This window comes from Mustela erminea, chromosome 13 (genome assembly GCF_009829155.1).
Source record: "Mustela erminea isolate mMusErm1 chromosome 13, mMusErm1.Pri, whole genome shotgun sequence".
NCBI classification, from domain to species: domain Eukaryota; kingdom Metazoa; phylum Chordata; class Mammalia; order Carnivora; family Mustelidae; genus Mustela; species Mustela erminea.
The window spans coordinates 16,638,589-16,652,736 of NC_045626.1; the positions used below are offsets into that span (position 1 = coordinate 16,638,589).

The 14,148-nt window shown below is 54.0% G+C and overlaps 2 long non-coding RNA genes across 2 annotated transcripts; one reads left to right on the top strand and one right to left on the bottom strand.

The window, feature by feature from the left end:
- Positions 1 to 1,981: 1,981 nt before the first annotated feature.
- LOC116571543 lies at positions 1,982 to 3,214 on the top strand. The gene is made up of 3 exons (XR_004277905.1): positions 1,982 to 2,777; positions 2,856 to 3,013; positions 3,129 to 3,214. It is a non-coding gene; the product is annotated as an uncharacterized LOC116571543 (long non-coding RNA).
- Positions 3,215 to 8,854: 5,640 nt separating this feature from the next.
- Positions 8,855 to 12,434, bottom strand: LOC116571544. The gene is made up of 3 exons (XR_004277906.1): positions 11,995 to 12,434; positions 9,851 to 10,447; positions 8,855 to 9,192 (listed from the first exon to the last, which is right to left on the bottom strand). It is a non-coding gene; the product is annotated as an uncharacterized LOC116571544 (long non-coding RNA).
- Between the last annotated feature and the right edge of the window lie 1,714 nt (positions 12,435 to 14,148).

Sequence of the window (14,148 nt, forward strand, 5' to 3'; positions counted from 1 at the left end):
CTAATGTGAGACTTAGACCCTAAGGTGAAGGATCTAAGGATGGTCTCGAAGGCCGCGCTGAAGACCTCAACCCTAGCCAGGCTGGGGCCATCTCTGGGGCCGGGGGTGCTGGGACAGAGCACCCCCCTCACCTGTCTGCCTGCAGTGCTGAGCCCCGCAGGTGGGGCTAGGCTGACTCATGTCCGCCAGCGTTTGCAGACAGTGAGTCAGAACCAAGCAAAACCGCATCGCTGGCAAGGGCAGCCAGGGTCCCCGTCATTCCTAGAGCCGCAGAGGTCAGGTGGGCGAAGCCAGGCGGTGGCTGGCTTGGGCCCTCCCTTCCCGTGTTAGGGAAGCCGCACTGGTCATCTGCCTTTTTGGGGGGTTTGTGGTTGAGGAGAAAGAAGTGGAGGTGGAGCAGAAGAGGGGACAGGTAGGGCCAGGCTGGTGACCTCCTGCGCGTCATCTCGGCCAACGGGGAGCTGCCACCTCACGCTGGCCAGGCTCCCGGCCTCCTCTGAAGCCTGGAGATTAGGGCAATTTAATCCCTTGCTCCTCTCCTCTGGTTATTTCTGTGGGGAAGGGGGCTGGGCCCGCTGTGGGTTCCCTCAGCAACAGGGCCTGGCCCGGCTCCATGGTGAGGAGGCCCCAGCTGGGAAAAGCAGTGGGGGAAGGAAGGGAGGAGCCCCGTCTTTCTAGGGCCTTCCCTTCTCCGAGGTGGTGGGAGCAGTCGACACCCTACAGACGGGGAGGGGAGGTCTTTAGGGTCCTCAGGTCCTCCCCGGAGGGGAGAAGGCCAGAGAGGGGCCTGTGGCCATAACAGAGCTCATTGTTCAGGTGCTGAAAAGGCGGGCACAGCCCGGCCTGGCTGCAGGCCGCGAGAAGAGGTGTTGGAGAGTTCTGGAAGCCGATTTCCCTTTGATCAAGAGGAGGAGGAGAGGGTCAGGTCCGACAACCCCGCCTGGAGGCTGGTCCGGGCCTACAGCCCTCACACTTGCATTTTCTGACCAAACTAACTATTCCCCTGAGTGTTTCTATCCATGGAGCTTCTTACAAGCTTCTCTCTCCAGTGCCCTCCGCGGCAGGGATTCTAGTCCTCACCCCACGATGGTTCCATCTTCCCTGTATCTTGTGGTGATCACGGTTCCCTCTCCGCAAGCCTCTTCCAGCTCTGCCTCGTCCTGTCCGTCTCTCCCACCTCCTTGTTCCCATTAATCTTTGATTACACCCCCCGACCCCCCACACCGCGAAGGCAAACGAACGTCTCCCACCCTCTTTCCAGGCACGCCCTGCTTCAGGACAATAAAGGGTCCGCCGGCCTCGAGGGCGCCGGCAAAGCACCCCGGCCCGGCCTCGCCGCACAGGCCCACGTTGGGAACCAGACGTGAGACACATGCTTGAGAAAGGTTCGGTCACTGGTGAGTTTTAGACGTCTCGGGACTCACCCCTGGAAGCTTCAGGATCTAAAAACACGGCCGCTCTAAAAGCTTCCAGACTGCATCCAGGAGTCGGATGTGACCCCAGGTCAGATGGGACCCCCCCGTCTGATGTGAAGTCCCTTAAAGCATAAATGTTTTTGGGTGGAGACCTTGCTGTTTTTAGTCATTTCCCAAATGCCGGTTCCTTAGGGACCCTTGTTTCAACCTGGCAAACATCGCGAGATGAAGAGTCACGTTAAGGACCCAGGAGACCCAGCCACCCCCCTCCCGAGGTGCCTTTTTATTGCTGACGGCATCCCCACCACAGCGGAAGGGCACTCGGGCTCCTGGAGAGCAGAGCTGGGCCCCCAACCCAGCCGGTGAGACGGCGCAGGCTGGATTTGAACTTGAAACACTCAGCCGCCCGGGGGCTCTTTCTGGAGCGGCTACTGCCTCGTCCTCGTCTCGCCAGTTTTAGAAAGGGTTTGCCTTACCTGAGTCCTCGGAGGTTTGCGCCAGGAGACAAGTCCATTAGGTCGATGCACTTGAAGTGGGCTGGAGGCAGTGTCTCAGCGGATGCTTTTAGTGCCTGTTAAGCAGGTGGGGAAAGAATCAGATCAATGCAAGGAACACGATGTGTGTGAGGCTCCCTCATAGGGCCTGTAGACCTGCCCGTGCTCCCAGATGCTCGGACGAGGCTGGAATCCTAAGGCCTCCGAGGAGAACGGCTTGGCCCAAAGACAGAGGTGGTGGCTTTTCCCATGCTGGGGTGATTTTAGGGGAAGGGGACCTTCCTTATGGATGTATCCTTTAGATCCAGATTGTCTGCTATGAAACACGCCTGAAGAGCCAGCATTAAATCATTGTTCTGAGGTCCTCACTCTGTCTGGAGTCCTTTCTCCAAACAAATATGCCTGCAAGAAGGAAACCACCAGAGCGACGGGCCGTCTTCCTGGAAGGCAGCAGAGAATGGCCCTTGTGGGCCTGGGGAGGAGTAGGGGGAACTGAAAGGGGGGCATGAGGGCCTCAGTGTTCTTCCCAAGACGTCTGGGGGAGTATATTTGATTGGATGCTATCTGTGTTGTCATCTCTGCTGGGTTTTCCTGCTCTTCTCTGCTAGTATCTGACGGAGAACAGAAAAGGATGACGGAGAAGGGGGCGTGGGCGGATGGGGGCGGAGGAGGGAGCGTCTGCCTAGCTTGGGTAGAGAGGGAAGGTCTCACCTGGCACACATGTGTGCACAGGCACACACACACACACACACACACACACACACACACACACACACCCTGCACCATTTCGAGAGAATAACAGTGCCACCTGCTGGTTCTTTCTGTGCAAAGACGTCTCCACACCTTCCCTGAGGAGGCGGCGGCCCAGGTAGGTGTCATCCTGTCCTGATTTACTCTGGTTTCCCACGGTTGCAAGTCCCTCCTCACCCTCCTGTCTTTTTCTCAGAAAGTGAGCCAAGCCGTGAATGTGCCTTACAGCGTTCCCGGCGGTGCTCCGGGCCAGAGAGACAAGACTCCGCGCACAGACTCCCTGCGGAAAGTCTGGCTTCTCGGTGTCTTAGAACCCTGGCATTGTCCTTCTAGCAACAGGCTTGAGGAGCAGAGGTACGTGGACAGTAGGAACTGATCACGGCCACTGCCCCCCACCGGACATCCTAAAAAATCTGTAAATTACCAAAAGAGCAGAATCAATAGTTGCCTCCATTTCTGCTTCTCTCAGGTGTGGTCTCTCCAGTAACAGCTCATCTGGCTCTGTTGTAATTAAACAAAGTGACATCCGTCTGCAACACTGAGTCCCCACCCCCAACCCCCACACCCCCAGGCAGGTACCTGCAGGGAGGCTCCTCCCATAGCTGGTGATGTCAGGGTAGGAGGAAGCCGGCGCATGGGGCTTTGTTTTCCTCCCAGGAACGTGAAGCACAGGTCACAGGTGATCTTTATCTCTTTGGGTCAACCAGATGGTGACTATGATGAGCTCGGCCTGGTGCCTCGAAAGCGTCCTGTCACCACCGCTACGAAGGAACCCAGTGGGTACACCATAGGCACGTGCAGCTAAGACCCAGGATGAGGGGGCAGGCAGAGTGTTTTAAAAGGACTCATTACAAGGCATCGAGATGACTACCTGGGATGCTTCTGAATGATGGAGGAGTTCAAGGAGTTCTTTCCGAATGCTAACTCATAGATCCTTGAGGAATCGCCTGGAAGCGACTGGCCAGGAAAGGGAACGCCACCAGCACATCATTAATCTGAGGCCGGTGGCAGCAGAGTCAGGACAAGGAACAGGCTGTTCTTCCAGTGCCCTCGCTTCCGAGTCAGAGCCGTGAAACGCCCTGGTCAACAGCCTGGTTTTGCTCTGCGCCTGCTGGGTATGGGAGCCACCTCCTTGGAGGCCTCGTGGCCGGTAAGGAATAAGGCTCTGAACAATGATTCTGGATGAATCTAAGCAGGAAACAGAGAAGCAGCGGAGGGCTTACGGAGTTCCCTCTCCTCCCCCAAGTGTGAGTACAGGTGCCATCAGGCTAAAATGAGTATCAGGAGAGCTTCAGGGGCACCTGGGTGGCTCCGCGGATGAAGCCTCTTCCTTCAGCTCAGGTCATGATTCCATGGTCCTGGGATCAAGCCCCGCATCAGGCTCTCTGCTCAGCAGGGAGCCTGCTTCCTGCCCCCCTCTCTGCCTGCCTCTCTGCCTACTTGCGATCTCTGTCTGTCAAATAAATAAATAAAATCTTAAAAAATAAATAATAAAATAACCTTAAAAAAAAAAATAGAGCTTCCAGGGGGAGGACCCGGATAGGAGAGCACACAGAGGCCTCAGCGCCTACAGGGGGCGGTGGAGGGAGACTGCGTTTCCCAGCCTTCTTTAGCTCCCACGGGCAGCCTGCGTTCCTTGGCTTGTGACCCCTTCCTCTGACTTTAAAGAGCTTCCCCCCCAGTCTCTGCTTCTGTCACACATCACCTTCTTCCATTACCAGCTCATCCCCTTGTGATGGCGCTGGCCCACTCCGATAAGGCAGGATAGTCTCTCTGTCTCAAGATTCATACCCGAATCTGCAGAATCCCTTTTGCCATATAAGATCACAATCCGGGGATTAGGATGTGGGGAAATCTGGGTTTTTTTTTCTGCCTCTCACACTGGGCAGTCAGGGCAGAGAGACTGAAAGGCATTAAATCCTTCCATAACATCAATTTCTCCAAGTCCAAGGATGCTGGGACACCTCACCCATGAGCTAGCCATTGAAGTGCTGGACTGGGCCAATGTGAGCCGTGCTTCTGGACATGTCTCCCACCGTGGGTGCAAGAGAGGGTATTCTTGGGACTCTCTCGAGCTAGGGGTGGTGAGATACTGGTGCAGCTCCAGCTTCTCCCTCCAGAAAGCAGAGGAAGCCTGTTAAAGTTCAATTATCAACGGGGAGGGCCACTGGGGTTGCTGGGGAGATGCCCTTGTCCACAGCGGTCATGGGGAATGGGAAATGGGTTTCATAACAACCAAACCTCATCAAGTTCTTTTGGACCATCTCTGAAGAGACAGTCTGTGGCTATGAGTTAGAGGAATCCAAATGGAAACCACAAACACCACGTGTGAGCATTTCCTTCTGCTCTTCAAGGAACCGGGTTCAAAGGAAGAGTTCCCATCCGCGGAGACATGTCTGAGTTCCTGCATCCTAAAACCTCCAGGATGGTTCTGGCCACAAATCAGCCCTGCTGTCAGATCTTGCCGCGGCTTCTAGGATCTGATCTGAGCTCACGGGTGCCTCGGACCAACACCACCACCCCCCGCCCACCCCGCCCCGTCGCAGCCCACGCGGGCCCTGAGGGCTCCAGACTTAACTACTCCCCTTCTCTCCTGGTTCTGTGGCTTGGATGTCCCCTGGGGGATATGCTCTACAAACCATGGTCCTTGGGTCTGCATTGAGGAAGACCCACTGGTCAGTTCCCCTAGAGCCTCGCTTCCCTGCCTCACTTCCCCTCTCTGAAGAAGGCTCGCTCGCTCCATCTACGGTTGGGGATGGCCCCAAGTTTGGGGTAAGCGCACTTTCCCTCTTGAAAGCTTTTACGGTTCACACAGCTCTTTCGGTCTTTGACCAGGAAGAAAAATCTCAAGGGTGTGTCACATGGGAGTTTGTTAAGATGCAAAGCAAGAAACATGCAGCCCTGGTGACATTTGGGGGCAGATAAGTCTTTGTTGTAGAGGCTCTCTTGGTCTCTGTGACATCCCCAGCTTCTAACCACTAGATCAGCTAGCTACTCCTCGGAGCAGCAGGGCGCGGCAGGGCGGGGTGGGGGGGGCAGTTTTGCCCCCGGAGGACATGTGGCAAGATCCGGAGATGTTTTTGGATGTCAGACCTGGGAGTGGGTGGGTGGGGAGGTGCTCCTGGCATCCAGGAGGTCTGAGCTTGCACAGGACAGCTCCTCGGAGCAAAGAGTGATCCGGCCCCGATGTCAGTGGGGTCAAGATGGAGAAGCTCTGTTTGAAAGAAGTGGAAGTGGACATTTATAGTTGGTCCAACAGGACGGGGCGAGAAAGTCCTGAGGGAAGGACATGCCCCCCAGAACAGAGTTCATATCCCAGTCTCTCTGCTGATACAGCTGGAAATAGTCCTTTGGGGGCCATCATTGCCGGGATGAACATCCTCCCCAGAGGCCCTTCCTGGCAGGAGACTCGGGCAGGCGAGCACAGGGGAGAGCGTGCTTGCTTCCTCTCGGGCCTGGCTGGGGCCACCCGGAGAGAGTGAGCAGACGGGGGTGCAGGGCTGGCCCGGAGAAGGGAAGTTCTGGAAGCACGGAAGCCACGGGCTCAGATGCCAGGCTGAAAATCCAGTCCCCAAAGGACCGTTCGCAGCCTCGGTCCCCACACAGCGGGCAGGGCTGTTGGCGTCCTGCTTGGTACTTTCTGTCCTTTGCATTTGGTTTTTGTTGTTTTCGTACCCCATTTCTGTTGACACACTAATAGCTCAAAGGACATGCAGACATCACCCAGTTGTGCACAAAACCACAACAGGCCTCATTTACGAAAACCAACGAACAGGTAACAAAGGAAAAAGGGGGTCAGCCCACCTCTGGGGTGCTAGAGGCCTTCGGTTTTGTTCTGTAAGCCTGGCTGGGTGCTGGGAACTTCGGAGACGGGGAGGCGGGGGTTCCTGCCAGTCAGAATAGCTGGGAGGTCCCTCCCCACAGCCCCCGCCTGGTGACAAAGCGGGGGGTGCAGGCCGAGGGGGAAGGTCAGCTGTGGTGGGGAGCCACAGAGTTCCTGAAAGTCCCCGCGTGCTCCGGCGACAACCGTGTTTGCAAACCCTTTTCTTTTGCCCTCTCAGTAGCTTGACATAGAAGAGCCAAAATGCGTTTCAAAAACCAAGCGCAGGAAAACAGACCATCATTCTTGATCTCCTGTTCCACTTCCCTCTGCCCTTTCGCATGGAGGGATCGATCCCACAACCTCCCCGGGCTGTCTCCCAGCGGAGGGGGGCTCTGGGGCAGCCAAGTGGAGAATGAAGAAGCGACAGGAGAGGAAGAATGAGGATGGCCTCTCTCTGGCAGCGGTTCTCAAGAAACGCTGGAGTGGGAAAACGGCGCATTTTCTCTGGTCCTTTGGTGACATGATTCTCCCACTGAGGCGGTGGCGGAAAGAGGTGGTGTGACCGGCCGGCAGACGTATGAAGGATCCTGGGGTCGCACCGCTGACTTATTAAAGTTCTCATGCGGGTATTACTGATCCAGACGGACAGATGTGGGTCAGGGCTAGCTCGTCCGGCCCGGTGACCCTGACGTTGCTCCAACATGGGGGGCGGGGCTCACCCACCCACCCGTGAGCTCCCCCAGGACATGGTTGCCCCCAGCCCATCTCCTGGCTGTCCTCCAGCCCCTAGTGCTGCGCTGGTCAAAGAGGGGGTCCTTCGGCCATGTCCTTGGAGCCCATGTGCTCCGGGCCCCATCACTCACTTTCTCGGTGGCCTTGAGCAAGTCAGCCGCTGGGCGTCTGTTCACTTCTCTCCAGCGAGGACTTGATATCGGCACCTCCACTGAGTGAGGCAAAGGCCCGAGTGAGAGAAGCCAGTCCAGGGCCAGGCTCACGGGCGATGCTGCCTAAACATCAGCCCTTAGTATTAGGAGTTCAAGTTCTGTCTTGTTCGGCTTTGTATCATCAAAGACCAAATATCTCAGGTATTTGACTGCTTGAATTTTTTTTGTCCTAACTACTTCTCAGTTATGTACCGTACAGATTATTTTCAAAGTGATATTTGGGGGGGGATCTTGAATGCCTTTGGTCCCATTTCTGAACGTGGGCAGGAAGCCCTCTGGGGTCCTCACTAGGCTGCGCTGCCGGTTCTGAGTGGCCAAGATGCGGGAACGCAGTTGGAGATAGACGGGCTAGGACACTGTAAGGGCCAGAGTGATTCCATCCGGTTAAACAGTGATTTTGCTGTTTATGCAGTAAAATTTAGACTGACCCCCTCAGGGAACTTACTTAAAACAAGTCCTGGAAACCAGTTCCAGGTAACAAAGCCCAAATACAAGGGTGGGTCAGGCCAGGTGGAGACATCTGATCAGTGGGGTGGGGGTGGGGGCGCATACTGTCTCCCTAACTACCAAGGAGTATGGGCCCTGCCCTTTGCGCACCAATTCTGACCAAGGTGATAGGCTGATTCAAATACCTACTATAGGGTAAATTGTACTTCAATTGGTCACTTATGTGTGACCTAGCATGACTGTGCAGCTTTCCCTGTGTATCACAATTTCCTTGGTCACCTGTACATGGCCAGGCCCAACCACATGGCCTTTGCCCTTAAAAGCTAGTCTGTAAGGCAGAGAGAGGTCGCCCTCCCTGTAAGAGGCGAGGCTCCAGCCAGTCGGTTTCATTCTTGATGCTTGGCACGAAATAAAGGTTTGCCTGACCTTTGCTTTGTATGAGTCTCATTCCTTTGACCTTGGACCCAACAGACACCCCAGGCTCTGGGTCGAAGCATCCCTGGAAAGCTCACATGAGCCCTGTGGCCTGGAAAGCCTTTCCTCTCTGCCTTGGCTTCCTTCCATTTTTTTCTCAGCGAAATCTTTCTGCAGATCTCTGCCTTTTCTTTGAGGTTCACTCTCTGTGCCCCAGGCTCAGAGAGGCTGCAAATGAAAAGTCACAATAAAAACCAGGAGTGGGAACAATGTGAGTGCACTTAACTTCCTAACAGTTCGCATTTAAAACGGGTAAGATGAGGGTCTCCTGGGTGGCTCAGTCTGTTAAGCGTCTACCTCCAGCTCAGGTCCTGGTCCAGGAGTCGTGGGATCCAGCCCGGGTCAGGCTCCCTGCTCAGCGCAGTCTGCTTCTCTCTCTCCCCTTCTCTCCACTCACAATGAATAAATAAGTAACATCTTCAAAAGAAATAGAATGGTTAAGATGGTAAGTTTTATGTCAGGCATATTTTACCACAATTAAAAAAAAAATAAAATCACTTAAAAAAATAAAATCCCAAAAAAGTGGAGTGGGAGGGGCGGAGGGGCCTTCATTCTTGATGTGACAACCGGCTCCAGGAGGTTCATTCAAGTCCAGAATCGCGACTTCCAAGTTGCCTTCTGTGAACAAGCCCCCTCTCCCCTCGCTGCGTAGGGGTGGGGCTGGGGTTCCCGGCGCAGCTCCGACTGCGGGTTCTTTCCTATCGGTACCAGGAGGGGCTGCGGGTCTGGATTTGTTGACTGTTCCTCAAGGCGGGGGCTCCCGGCAGAAGGTTCCAGGGGCATGTGGCCACGCCCATGCCGGGGAGGGGCGCTTCTGAGCATCTCCGCGCTGTCTGGTGCCAGGGCTGTGGGAGCAAGAGGACAGACAGGACAGGGGAAGACCCCACCACCGGTAAGTTTGGCTTGGCCGAGCCTGGCTTTCAACAACCACCGTGTGGACAGCCTCTCCTGCATTCCCGGGCTTGTCCAGCCTCCTGTCGTCGTACTTAGCCACCAGCTGGGTTCGGGAGGCCCTGAGTGCACGTGGAAGCTCAGGGTTACACAGATACAAAACTGCTTCCTCCTGGGTCTTCCCGAAGTCGTTTGGGAAGGGCCCCTGGGGCTCCCAAACCTGTGGGCCCAGGACAAACCCAAGCCTGTGCTGCCCTCTGCTGGTCATCCCGACCCATGGCATTCCCTGGGTCTCTGAACCAGTGAAGGGGCACCTGGGTGGCTCAGTGGGATAAGTGTCTGCCTTTGGCTCAGGTCAGGCACGATCCTAGGGTCCTGGGATCGAGCCCCACATTGGGCTCCCTGCTTGGTGGGGAGTCTGCTTCTCCCTCTGCCGCTCCCTCTGCTCATGTTCTCTCTCTAATAAATAAATAAAATCTTAAAAAAAAAAAAAAAAGAACCAAAGGGAAACCAAGGCAAGGGCAGCCCCAGTGGGCAAGGGCAGGCCCATGAGGCTTATGGAGAGATGCAGACCTGAAAGGGACCCCATGGGCCCCTCATGCAAGCTCTTACCTGGTCTTACCCCTGGGCTTGGGGCCCCAGCCTGCCTCGCTGGTCCCAGTCACTCTGTGTGGATGCAGGCTGGTGTTCATCCTTGTAAGCCATTTCCAGCCCTGAGCTCTCTCCCCTTGGGGCTCAGGGAGCTTCCCCTGCCCTCTGCAGTGGGCTCTGGCTGCTAGCTTCCCTGGGGGGCTGCACCGGGATGTGCCCTCTCAGCAGCTTATCTGTCCACCATGGCCACCGGCTCCTATTTTCTTTCCAGAACAGTGTTCTAGGTGCTGTCCGACCCCATCTGGCAAGAGTCCCTCTCCTGCCTTCAGGCCACTCTGCCCGACCCTGCAGTCAGTCTGAAGGAGTATGTGACTCGGTCGTGCTCTGTCTGACCACCTGCAAAGTCCGCCAGCTGTCCAGAGGGCGGTTCCAGAGCAGCATGAAACACAAAGCCCTTCACCATCTGGTTCTGTCTTTTTTTCCTGTCTGTGCTTGACACCAGTGTCACCTCCTCCCTTGTTGTTCAAACGAGAGGCAGCTTACTGTGTGCAGCCCAGCAGCGCGGATTCCTACAGCACTCTGACCTCATCGTGACCCCTCTTGCCTCAGTGTCTGCATCTGTAAAATGGGGAGAATAGTAATAGTATGCCTCATAGAGCTTTTTTTCTTTTCTTTTCTTTCTTTTTTTTTTTTTTTTAGATCTTATTTAATTACTTGAGAGGGAGAGAAAAGAAGGTAGGAGCAGGGAGACAGGCAGAGGCAGAGGGAGAAGCAGGTTTCCCACTGAGCAGGGAACCCTATGCGGGACCTGATCCCAGGACCCTGAGATCATGACCTGAGCTGATGGCAGATGCTTAACAGACTGAGGTATCCAGGCATCCCTATTTATTTCCTTTTTAAAGACATTATTTATTTATTTGAGAGAGAGAGAGAGAGAGCATTGAGGGACAGAGGGAGAAGCAGATGAGAATAATTCATGATGTAGGAGAGAAGGGATACCCAAAGACTGGAATTTGGTGGAGGGAAAGGAGGCGGGACCCCGAGGATCCGTGGGGGGATCAGACGGGAGGAGGTCGTGCAGGGAGCGTGGGTGCAGATGTGGGTGTGCTCCTGTGGGCTGCGGTGGCTTCCATTGTCTCCGGGAGGGCAGAGGCCAGGCTCCCAGCCAAGCGGGAGAGGGTGGCAGGAGGAAGGAGGGTCTGCAGAGGAAGAAAATGTGTGTGGAAGGCTGTTGGGGTGGAGTTTCGCCAGCTAAACAAAGGGAGAGCCAGTGGAGGGGGGTTGGGGGGTGGGGGGCGGGAGGGGTGCGGTTGGTGTTTGCTCCAGTCCAGTCCTAGTACAATGAACGGGAGCGTCCAGATTAGGCAGGAAAGTAAGTTAAGAGAGGCTGGAAATGAAGTTAGAGCCACCCACCGCCCACCCAGGTGAGCCATATGGATTCGGCCGAACAGTTACTGTCGAGGGGACGGACACCGGAGGAGGTGAGCTGAACACAGAGTTTGGATCAGAACAGGAATGGTTTAAATTGCTTTCTGGGGTGACAGGTCCAGGTAGCTCCCGGGAGGGGTGGGTCTGGTTTGCAGGAAATGGTCTCTGCTGATGAGTCAAGGAAAGGAGAGAAAATACGCCGGGTGGGCCGCCAACGCGGGGCTGAATTTCCCGAGAAAGATGATGGGACACAGGACGGAGCTCAGGCTTCAGGACACGTGCCAAAGCCTCCACCCTGTTTTTCAAGATGGGGTGGGGGCAAGAATGAACTGTTTAAGAATGCTTTCTTACTTTGCAACGACGTGGATGGAACTAGAGGGTATTATGTTGAGCGAAATAAGTCAAATCAGAGAAAGACAATTATCATATGATCTCCCTGATATGAGGAATTTGAGAGGCAGGGCAGGGGTTTGTGGAGTAGGGAAGGAAAAAAATGAAACAAGATGGGATCCGGAGGGAGACAAACCATAGGAGACTTAATCTCACAGAACAAACTGAGGGTTGCTGGGGGGAGGGAAGTAGGGAGAAGGTGGTGGGGTTATGGACATTGGGGAGGGTGTGTGCTATGGTGAGTGCTGTGAAGTGTGTAAGCCTGACGATTCACAGACCTGTACCCCTGGGGAAATAATACATTATATGTTAATAAAAATAATTTTAAAAAGAGAATGTTTTCTTACAGAAATCTTTCTGCTTTGGTTTTGAGATTCCCTGGTTCTCACATTTCAAGGGAGAGAGCTGGGGCCGGAGGAGGCGCACTTCTCCTTCTGGCCAGGAGGGGGCGCAGGAGACCGCAGCCAAAGAGTGACTCCGGGGAAAGCTCTGGAAAACAAGGTGGACACAGCTCAGGAACCACCAGGCATCCTCTGCCATCAGTGTCCTTCTTAAGACAGGCTTAAGACAGGAGCCACCGGGAGGTCGGTCTTCTTGTGGATTTGTTTCCTAGCCAATTCATTTGCTCAGTGCCTTAAAACAACAGACCTTTATTGTCTCACAGTGCTGGAGGCCAGAAATTTGGAAGTAGTATGACTAGGCAGAAATTGAGGTCTCGGCAGGGCCGTGCTCCCTTGGAAGTTTCTAGGGGACAATCCTGCCTTGCCACTTGAGCTTGCGGTCCTGTATGTACCCCTGGCTTCTGGTTGCAGGGCTGTGCTCCCTTGGAAGTTTCTAGGGGACAATCCTGCCTTGCCACTTGAGCTTACGGTCCTGTAGGTACCCCTGGCTTCTGGTTGCTCCCCCCAACCCTGGCCTCCTCTGTGTGTCTTCTCTTGCAGCTCTTACAAAGACACCGAGCACTGGATTTAGTGTTCCCCAATCCAGGATGTTCTCGTGTCCACATCCTTGATTACACCTAAGACCCTATTTACAAATAGGGAGTTACAGGTCCTGGGGATTAGAACATAGAGATATCTTGTTTGGGGTCACCATTCAACCCACTAAACTTTCTTTCTTTTTTATGTATTTATTTGACAGAGAGAGAGAGCACAAGTGGGGGGAGCTGTAGAGGGAGAGGGAGAAGCAGGCTCCCCACTGGGCAGAGAGCCCAACATGGGGCTGGATCCCAGGATTCTAGGATCATGACCGGAGCCAAAGTTAGATGCTTCATGGACTGAGCCACCCAGGTGCCCCATCCCACTGTACTTTTCTGTTCTCTTTAGGTAAATAACCCAATGGGTGGCCCACGTTTTATTTTGGTGAAAGTATTATAACAGTTACTGAGTTTTTACTATAGGCCTGCCATGCTAAGGTCCTTACTGGGGCCCCTTATGCAATACTCACAAGCACTCCCGAGGCAGAGACTCCTGTCTGCACACAGGAACAGGGAGGCATTAAGATGCGGGTAAGCTATGGGAGCAGAGCTTCCAACCCAGGCCGCTGCCGCCGTAATCCCATGCCGCCTCTCAGTTCTTGGTGGGATCTCATTTCTACCGAGAAGTTGTCTGTGATTAGAAGTTAGAAGAATTTGGGGTGTCTGGGTGGCTCAGTGGGTTAAGCCTCTGCCTTCGACTCAGGTCATGAATCCCAGGGTCCTGGGATCAAGCCCCGCATTGGGCTCTCTGCTCAGCAGGGAGCCTGCTTCCTCCTCTGTCTCTGCCTGCCTCTCTGCCTACTTGTGATCTCTGTCCGTCAAATAAATAAATAAAATCTTAAAAAAAAAAGAGTAATGTTTCAGTGTTTAAAAATATTTTTCATACACTTAGAATAATGAAGTATCAAGCCATACTGTTAACACACCTCATGAAGAGTCACTGTTTGGGGACACCTGGGTGGCTCTGTGGGTTCAGCAGCCAACTCTGCATTTTGGCTCAGGTTACAACTTCAGGGTCCTGGAATCAAGCCCTGAGTTGGGCTCCGTGCTCAGTGGGAAGTCTGCTCAGGATTCACCCTCTCTTTCTGCTGCTCTCCCCACCCCCACCCCCTGTGCACACACTCTCTCTCTCGAATAAATAAATAAATCTTCAAAAAAAAAAAAATCATGGTTGGCTCTTTTTCTGGTGATATGGGAAAACTGTAAGTTTAAGTTACCAAATCAAGATGCCATTCCTTCTGTTTTCAACGTAGGGTTGCGCACTTCAAAGACTTGTATCTCTTAGATACAATATTTGATACTCCATTAAATATGAACATTTAATGTCATGCCACTTTTGCACTGACTGAGCATTTAGGACAATAATGATTGGGTATCTCTTCGTCATTGGGTAATCAGCAGCAGCACTGGGGAATCGTAATGGGCTCTGGTCTGGGTTTGAGTTATCTTGCTTCTGCCGCTTGTCAGCTATCCAGGGTGAATTCATGTCTTGATTTAGCCAAAGTTTCTTCATCTGTAAGTTGCA